Source organism: Melanotaenia boesemani, chromosome 8 (assembly GCF_017639745.1).
Source record: "Melanotaenia boesemani isolate fMelBoe1 chromosome 8, fMelBoe1.pri, whole genome shotgun sequence".
Lineage (NCBI taxonomy): Eukaryota > Metazoa > Chordata > Actinopteri > Atheriniformes > Melanotaeniidae > Melanotaenia > Melanotaenia boesemani.
In genome coordinates this window covers 6,117,280-6,127,219 of record NC_055689.1, presented here as the reverse complement: position 1 = coordinate 6,127,219, position 9,940 = coordinate 6,117,280, and the positions used below count along the sequence as shown (strand labels likewise).

Genomic DNA, 9,940 nt, shown 5'->3' with positions numbered 1-9,940 from the left:
CTTATGTTTATTTATTAGCACAACATAAACACTTAAATTTAGAGGTAATCATCCAAAACATGTCCCACTTTAAGCCAACTCTGTCCCGTTGCTCCCTGTCTCCATTTCAAAGTAATTGGCAGTTATGATGCTTATAAAGTTGATGTAAAATATTAAATAGTTGTCATTAAGTAATAATAACTAATTAAAGCATGTTGGGCAATCAGGGGTTCATTCAGGAGTGAATCAGCCTGAAATTAAGTTAACCTGTTAACTTTAGTCCAGGATGGAGGCCACACCTCCACAACACTTTTCAAGGGATTCCTATCTGCTTCACCCACTAAACATTTTGTCTCATTCTCTTTACCCCACCCTCCTTATCCCTGTCCTCCTCCATCATCCATCATCCATCATCCATCTGTCCATCCGACCATCAGTCCATCCATCCGTCCATCCATCCCCTCTTCCCTCCCTCATCAATCAGTCCCACATCCATCCATCCATCCTCATCCCCCAACCATTCATCTGGCCATCCTTCTTTCCACTCTATCATCCATTCATACTTTCAACCCTTCCCTCCCTTCATTCAATTTAATTAAAATTCATCTTTATTTGTAAACCTGAAGTCAGAGAGCAGTGTTCACCCATCCATCCTTCCCTTTCTCATCCATCTATCCTCGTACTTTGACCCAGTTTCATTCTTCACACAGTTCTTCCATATTTATTTTCCTCCATCATCCTGATTCCTCTTCCCTCCTTCATCTACTAAGGTCATGTTTTATGTTGATTACACTCAGGTGAAACTTGTTTTAATTATGTGGCCTCTGAAGGTAACTGGTACCCCCAGATCTTATTTACAGATTTCATAGCAAAGTGGATGAATACATATCCACTCATATTTTTTGTTTAGCTTCTTTTTATTTTATTGTTTTTTTTTAGATACAACTATATTTAGCTGTTTTTTTTTTGTTGTTTTTTTTTTTTTTTTTTTTTTTGGTTTGGTTTTTTATTTATTTCTTTATTTCTTTATTTTTTTGTTTTTACACTATAACAACAATGACTAAAGTTATTGAGTATGACCCCAGTTCTAGGAGTTTATTGGGAGCTCTTTAATCTTAAAACTACAGGCCATACACTGCTCAAAAGAAATGAAGGGAACATTTAAACAACACAATGTAACTCCAAGTCAATCACACTTCTGTAAAATTAAACTGTCCACTTAGGAAGCAACACTGATAAACAATCAATTTCACATGCTGTTGTGCAAATGGAAAACACAACAAGTGGAAATTATAGGCAATTAGCAAGACACCCCAATAAAGGAGCGGTCCTGCAGGTGGTGACCACAGACCACTTCTCAGTTCCTGCTTTCTGGCTGATGTTTTGGTCACTTTTGAATGCTGGCGGTGCTTTCACTCTAGTGGTAGCATGAAAAAGAGTCTACAACCCACACAAGTGGCTCAGGTATTGCAGCTCATCCAGGATGGTACATCAATGCGAGCTGTGGCAAGAAGGTTTGCTGTGTCTGTCAGCGTAGTGTCCAGAGCATGGAGGCGCTACCAGGAGACAGGTCTGTACATCAGGGGACGTGGAGGAGGCTGTTGGAGGGCAACAACCCACCAGCAGGACCGCTACCTCCACCTTTGTGCAAGGAGGAACAGGAGGAGCACTGCCACAGCCCTGCAAAATGACCTCCAGCAGGCCACAAATGTGCATGTGTCTGCTCAAACGGTCAGAAACAGACTCCATGATGGTGGTATGAAGCCCTGATGTCCACAGGTGAGGGTTGTGCTTACAGCCCAACACCGTGCAGGACGTTTGGCATTTGCCAGCGAACACCGAGACTGGCAACTTCGCCACTGGCGCCCTGTGCTCTTCACAAATGAAAGCAGGTTCACACTGAGCACATGTGACAGACGTGACAGAGTCTGGAGACGCCGTGGAGAACGTTCTGCTGCCTGCAACATCCTCCAGCATGACCGGATTGGCAGTGGGTTAGTAATGGTGTGAGTGGAATTTCTTTGGGGGGGCCGCACAGCTCTCCATGTGCTCACCAGAGGTAGCCTGACTGCCATTAGGTACCGAGATGAGATCCTCAGACCCCTTGTGAGACCATATGCTGGTGCAGTTGGCCCTGGGTTCCTCCTAATGAAAGACAATGCTAGACCTCATGTGGCTGGAGTGTGTCAGCAGTTCCTGCAAGACGAAAGCATTGATGCTATGGACTGGCCCGCCTGTTCCCCAGTCCTGAATCCAATTGAGCACATCTGGGACATCATGTCTCGCTCCATCCACCAACGCCACGCTGCACCACAGACTCTCCAGGAGTTGGCGGATGCTTTAGTCCAGAGCAGCTTCAACCTCACATTAAAAGAGCATGACATGAGGCGTGGGCTGTGGGTGGTCAACCCATGGAAGGCCACCAGACCTGATGGTGTCCCTGGATGGATGCTGAGGGACGGTGCTGACCAGCTGGCTGGAGTTCTTACTAGGATATCCAACCAGTCTCTGATTCAGTCCATCGTCCCACCCCACCTGAATTCGTCCACCATTGTCCCCCTGCCTAAGAACCAACAGATCTCCAGCCTCACCGACTCCCAGCCAGTAGCTCTCACTCCGGTAGTGATGAAGTACTTTGAGAAGCTGGTACAGGGTCACATCACCTCACCACTCCCCAAAAGTCTCGACCCTCACCAGTTTGCCTACAGGGCGAACAGATGGACGGAGGACACTGTAGCCACAGCGCTCCACCTGGAGCAGAAGAGGAAATTACACACAGATGTCCTTTGTGGATTACAGCTCTGCATTCAACACCATACTCTCTCACAAACTGGGTAAACTGGGGGACCTGGGACTTCCACATTCCAGCTGCATGTGGATCAACAGCTTCCTGTCAGACTGCAGTCAGAAGGTTAGAGTGGGAGACCATACATCTACAGCCATTAGCATCAGCACCAGCTCTCCTCAGGGCTGCTTGCTGAGCTCACTGCTCTATACCCTCTAAACATCTGACTGTACCTCTGCAAACCACAGTAACACCATTGTCAAGTTCGCTGACGACACCATAGTTGTGGAACTCATCTCTGGGGGGATGAGTCCACATACAGGACTGAGGTGGAGCAGCTGATTCTGTGGTGCAGAGAGAACAACCTGATCATTAACACATTAAAGACCAAGACGCTAATATGAGAAACAAACAACAGACATTCCACCACGGGGACTGTGTGGAGAGGGTGGAGGACATCCGCTTTTTGTGAGTCCATATCGAGGAGGACCTGACCTGGACTGTGAACAACTCTGAGCTACCGAAGAAGGCCCAGCAGCCACTGCAGACTTCCTGAGGATGCTCAGGATGAGGCTGCTGGTGTCCTTCTCCATTGGCACTATGGAGAGCATCATGGTGTACTGCATGTGTGTGTTGTACACCAGGTGCATGCTGACTCAGAGGACATCACTGCAAAGGGTCATAAACACGGCCCAAAAGATCATCGGCTGCACTCTCCTCACACTGAAAGAACTGCACCGTTCCTCCTGCCTCTGGAAGGCTGGCAAAATAATCTAGGACTCTCACCCCGGTCACCACATGTGTGATCTGTTACCACCTGCCTGACAGTAACAGATCAATCACTGCAAGGACAAACCGGTTTTTATCTGACAGCAATAAGAGCCCTAAACAAAGGGTTAACAAGTACTTGAAATTCCAACTTCAACTGTTTTTGCCTTGTAAGCAACCTCAGTTTTGTTTTTTTTTGTTGTTTTTTTTGTGTGTCCTTTATATTGCACTAAAAAACTGTGCCATAATTAAATAAGGGGGCGTTGCAATAGTTGTATTATATACTATATTATATTTTATATGTTATATATTATAATATTTTATATGTAGCTATTACTTATTTATTTAATCTTATAGCTATGTTGTATTTTGTCTTATTTATGTTGTTGCAAATATTTCTGTTTTATTCTATTTATTCTTTTTTGCATTGACTTAGAACTTAGAAATTTTGTTGCATGTTTTGTTGCAATGACAAAGTTGTATTCTATTCTATATCAGCACTGAACCCACAGATTTATAAATTTTCTATTAAAATTAATCAAATACCGTTGAAGGTTTGTGTGAGCTTTGCACTTGAGGTAGAAGAACATATAAATCCATATCTATCGCTATCTGGCTTATATACTGACTACTAGGTAAGAGGCTGTGAAAATGCAACAGAGATCTGAGTTTACTGAACCAAACCGTTCTGTCCCAAGCCAGACCCTTTCTAGACCCACTGAAGTTATAGCACGCACATCACTTTTGTTTCATGCTTAATTTCGACAGCTAGTCAGACAAAAGGGTGATTAGACAGACGGAAACATGAATGGCAGTTCTGTTATTGTGACGTCCTGGGAATCACTGGTTTCATTGGCTTGTTTGACCATAATGAGCTTTATATGATGAATCTTCACCCCTGTCAGATTCCACCATGATCCAAACAAAAATACACATTCATCACCATCTAACACACACACTCACACAGCTTCGATCAATGGTCATAAATTTGATCTTTGACAAGTCTGACACTTCTACCCAAGAGGCCTTTGGTCACCATTTCCTTTGACCACTATAGTCTCAAACACACAGTGAAGCACTCCCCCCTTACTTCCTTCTTCCCCTGACACACTTGTCAAAGACCTCGTTGACCCCTGACCCCGCCCCACTTGGCAAAGTTATTGATTTTTCTTCCGACCCTCTCAATCTGGGATGAAGAAGGGCGAAAACGGGGGAATTAGTCGCCACAGTCAGGTATAACGAAGGGGAGCTAAGGATGAAGGGGCGCGATCAATGTGCTGATGGCTGAGCTTGCAGCAGCACAAACAACCGCCAGCCATGGAGAAAATCAAAAGGGCCTGAGGCAAGATGGTTGAGCAACATTGATGATGTTGGGAGAGCAGAGAGGGGTGAGGCTGGATGAAGAGGATAAAAGTACTTCTTTATTTTCAGATAATTTAGCAATATACTGTTTTAACTTAAAATTTGGAACCAAAGAACAAAAAACCCAGAACCAAAATAGGTAGATATAAAAGATACAATTGAATAACATTTAGAGATGTCCAAAGTTTCATTTCACTGATTGGACTTAAGTTTTTCCAGTAAAAAAAAAGGATTGTTAAGAAGTGTAAGACTTTTTGGATTTTCCATCTTAGATTTATATAAACCAGCTCAGATTCATGGTCCAACTTTCAACTTCAGATGGCGTTCCTTAACTAAGCAAAGAGGAGAAAGAAAAGAGGTTCACATGTAGAGGTATGTGTTTTTATCAAACATTAAAATGATGAAACTTTTAATCTCTACCAGCCACAGGCTAGGTAAGTTTCCACATAATAATGCTGTAGATCATGGGTCTCAAACTCGCAGCCATGGGACGATATTTTGTGGCCCTTACATGACATCAAAAGTTACTGTTAGTGCTTTTTTTTTTTTTTTTTTTGAATGCACGGTCATACTGCATCCTTGTGCTTGCTGTCTTTTCACCAATCAAACGTACCTTATTAGTCATATGACCACCACACAAGAACCAGCACAAACAAACTCTTCATAGCAGACAGGGAATGAACACACAAGAAAGCTATTAGAAGCAGCTGTCAGTGATGCTAAACCTGAGGAGGTATATACATACATACATACATATATACATATATATATATAAATTTTATATATATATAATATATACATTAAAAATACATTTAACATCAGGTTTTTGTGAAAGCTGTTGTCATTAGCTGCTCATAAAAATTTTAATCTGATTAATCACATATTTCAAAATAATTAACCATGATTCAGATGACTATGCCTGAAATTTGCCTGTTTTTTCTGTATTGTATCTGTCAGGCCTGCGCCTCCTCCACCAGCCCGCTCATCATCTCCAGAATACTGAGCCCTGGAAAGAACTACAAATCCCATACCCACCGGACTCCGCCATCATGGCTATCACCTGCGCTCCCTGATCAGCCTAACAACCAACACCTGTCAACATCCCTACATATACCTTCAGTCCACTTCCACTCCTTGTCTAGTCTTGTCTATGCTCATGCATTCTCTCTACTGACCGACATAATTAAACCTTCTAGAAACTACAACCTGCGACTGTGTCTACCTGTTCAGCGTCAGATCTTACAGAATCAACATAAAAAGTCAATACTACAAATATTTTCTGTTGACTGACCTTCCCTTGGGTAAACGTCAGACGTCCAAAGGTCAGTAAATGCAGCATGTAATGTACTTCTACATGATGTATGATATATATTAGTGCTGGGCAATGATTAAAATTTGTAATCATAATTAATCATATGAAATATGGCTATTATTGGGATTAATCGCATTGTTACGTGCAAAATGTGTTAGGGTTCTGTTATGGTTCCTGGGTTTTGGTGTGTTTCTTGGTTTATTAGATTCTGATTATGGTTTGGGTTTCTGGGTTTTTGTCATGTCCAGTTCTGTTTTCCTGTTTTCCCTCATGTGCTCTGGTTTCTGTTCCTAGCTCGTTACTCCACCTGGTTCGATTCCTCATTCACGTCACCTGCGTCTAATTACTCCCTCTGTCTATAAATCCCAACGGTTTTCAGTTTTGCCTTGTCAGATCCTTGTGTGTGTGTGTGTGGTTCCTGCACCTGTACTGTGTGTTTCCTGCTCTTGAGTTCGAGTTAATAAACTCATTTACCTGCACCGACCTGTCTCCTGCCTTGACTGCCTGCAAGTGGGTCCGCACCTCTGACAACACACGCGTAACAAAATGTCTCTTTCCTTTAAAAGAAGGCCTACTGCTATATAAAGAAAATGCAGTAAAATTTGGTTTACGAACACTAAATCAGGGGTCTCCAACCTGTGGCTCTGGAGCGGCTCTCTGGACCTTCCACAATGCCACTAAATATGTGGCTAAACATGCTAAAAAACTAACTAATGTTTTTAAATACAGATATAATAACAAATGCATATTTATTTTTTGCTGTTTTGTTTTCATTATTATTTTATTTATTTATATTTTTTTAGTAATTTTTCAGTTTATTACTTGGAATAACACGATGACAGTAAAAGTAGCAGTAATATTTTTTATCTTTTTTTTTTTTTTTTTTTTGTCATTAGGTTGGAAACAATTTTTTCTTTATTTTAAAACCAAAAAACTGAAATAAAAATGTGGTTCTTAAAAGAAATTACAACAAATGTCCTATAGTAGATATTTGTCAAAAATGATAAGCTTTCTTTAGCTGGCTGAGGGGAAAATGACTCTTTGGATTGGAAAGGCTGCAGACCCCTGCACTAAACACATAAACAGGTTTAGCGGCAGTTTTCTTTTTAAACAGCAACAGTTAAAATATTTCTTCATATATATTTATAAAATCAATATTTATGACAAAGAAATATGAAATGTTCAGGATTTACTAACTAAAAGGTAAAAAGTCAGCAGGATGAATTTAAAGTTGTGAAGCTGCTTCCTTCTAAACACAGAAGGAACAATATGTGATGAATATCAGCCTCAGGTGAACAGACAGAAAGCAGGATTAGAATCTCATAGCTTCTAGATGGTGAGGAGAGAGAAATACTTACTATATACACAATAACTTCCATCCATGCACCTTCAGTGCTTCATTATCCAGATTTCTGGCCTATAAATTCTCTAACCTTCCATTCTTAGCTTGACTGTTTAGCTTAACAGCTCTGCACCTGCAGCCTCCGCTACCGGGAGTTAAGGGTTAACATCTCATTTCCGTGTGTAGCATCAGGTCTGTAAATGTAACAAATAAACATGTGTGGTATCCACAGAAAGTCCAGAATCTCAGCTACCAGCTCAGTAAAACCATTTCTATCACCACCAAACACAGTTAAGACAACATTAATTCAAAGACCAGGGGGGTATTCCATGAAGCTGGATTAAGGGAAAGCCCGAGTTCCGTTCCATCAACGTGGCTTATTTTAATGCCCGCTGAGTAACCATGGTAACTTATGCACCAGAACTAGCCTGCACGAGGGCAGGTAACATTCAAGCTTAGCTTAGATGTCTCTCAAAGGTCTGATACAGATTCCCTAATGAAAGTTTCACCTGGTAGAATGCTGCGCTCCCACCACTCGTTCTGGTATAAAAGTAAAAAAACAAACAAACAAACAACTCTTGCTATCATATCACTACTTTGACTGTCTTGAATAATCAATTAATCTGTCAGTGCCAATGTAACTAAAGAAACACAACTATACACGTACTGAACATGAAATTAAATGAAAAAGAACATGGTATTCATTAAAAATAATTAATACCTTATTAACCCCCTTCCCCAATTTCACAAACACCCAACCTCCACTGCCTCTGGTTGGCTAACAGTAAAACTGGGATCAGCTGATCTATACAGGCCGAGGGTATTTAAAGAGAGAGGAAGAGAAAGAGAAAGCTAATCTAAAGAGGTGGACAGAGAAAGATATAGCTAGAGACAGATTTCCTTTTTTGTTACCATGGCTTGGTCTTTTATTAATGTCCCTGCAGAGGGCGCACGTTTAATTCAAAGCGCATTCAGGCCACCAGACCTACTGGTTTTCAGGGGAAAGACCCCCACCTGTAGCAGTGGTCCCTGACGTTGTCTTGGTATCTACAGTTCAACTAATTTACAGCTCAACACGTTTAGAACAAACACACTTCTTCAAAGGCTCCCTCCCACTATGAGATATGTTCTTATACTTTATTTTCACCTGCTGCAGGTACGCTTTGCTGGTAAGATTACTTCTGTTGAGATGTAACAGTGCATAAATAATGTAGGTCACACACACGCGCACACACACACACACACACACACACACACACACACACACACACACACACACACACAATAATATATTCACAAAGTATGATGATACATATTGATTATTGGGTTTATTAAACTGAGCAGGGTGAGTACATCTTATACAGAGACAATTCAGCTGCTTTATGTAAACAGATTCATAACAAGAGGAGACCAGAAATAAATGAGGACAGTGAAATCAACATGTAACAACTGACAGTGGTATGAAACTTGCATGTAGTCTGTCAGCAGCTGTTTGCCATGCCGCTTCTCTCACTTTGTTAATCACGGCTGTATTACCTTTTCTGATGATGACACTTTTAAAGTTCTCATCTCCATCAGTGACGTGCGGTCAGAAGAGGCACATAATTAAAAAATAAAAAAGTACATGAAATAAATATGCATCTCTGCGAGTTATGCATCTCCTCTGACTTCATGATCCAATACTGGGTTGCATGATGCTTGCCTGTTTCTGTTTCCTCATTATATTTGTTATAAAACATGACTCTCTACAGTCAGTGTAATGTCTTTAATGTATGTGTAAGACAATTATTCCTGTTTATCGTACAATAAAGTGCAGAGAAAAGTCAGGAGTGATGGATGTAGCCATCCCTAAAGATTGAAATATCAGATAAAAGGAACACAAGAAACTGAAGAAATACCAAGGACTCAAGAGAAAGCCTGGAATGTGAAGGCAACAGTAGTACCAGTGGTCATCGGAGAACTGGGGGCCATGTCCCCCACACAGGAGAAGTGGCTCCACCAGATACCTGGAGAAACATCAGACATCTTCATCCAGAAGAGCACAGTCCTATGAACAGCTAAGATACCCTAACCCTCAAGCTCCCAGGACTCTGGTAGAGGACCTGAGCTTGAAATGAAAAGCCACCAAGCCTACCCAGGGAAGATGAGAGGCTGGGTGAGGGAAGAGATTATATATATTTAATATATATATACATGGGCTGCACGGTGGTGTGATGGTTAGCACCGCAGCCTCACAGCAAGAAGGTCGCTAGTTCAAATCTCAGCTGGGGGGAGGTTCAAACCTTGAGGGCGGTGGCCTTTCTGTGTGGAGTTTGCATGTTCTCCCCGTGTATGCGTGGATTCTCTCCAGGTACTCTGGCTTCCTCCCACCGTTCAAAGACTTGCATGTTAG

The 9,940-nt window shown here is 41.7% G+C and overlaps 1 long non-coding RNA gene across 1 annotated transcript in view; it reads left to right on the top strand.

The window, feature by feature from the left end:
- LOC121644952 overlaps positions 1 to 9,604 on the top strand; it is a 22,260-nt gene extending 12,656 nt beyond the window's left edge. Inside the window, exon 3 of the long non-coding RNA XR_006011341.1 lies at positions 9,489 to 9,604. This is a non-coding gene — a long non-coding RNA (uncharacterized LOC121644952). The remainder of the gene's footprint in view (positions 1 to 9,488) is intronic.
- Positions 9,605 to 9,940: the final 336 nt, after the last annotated feature.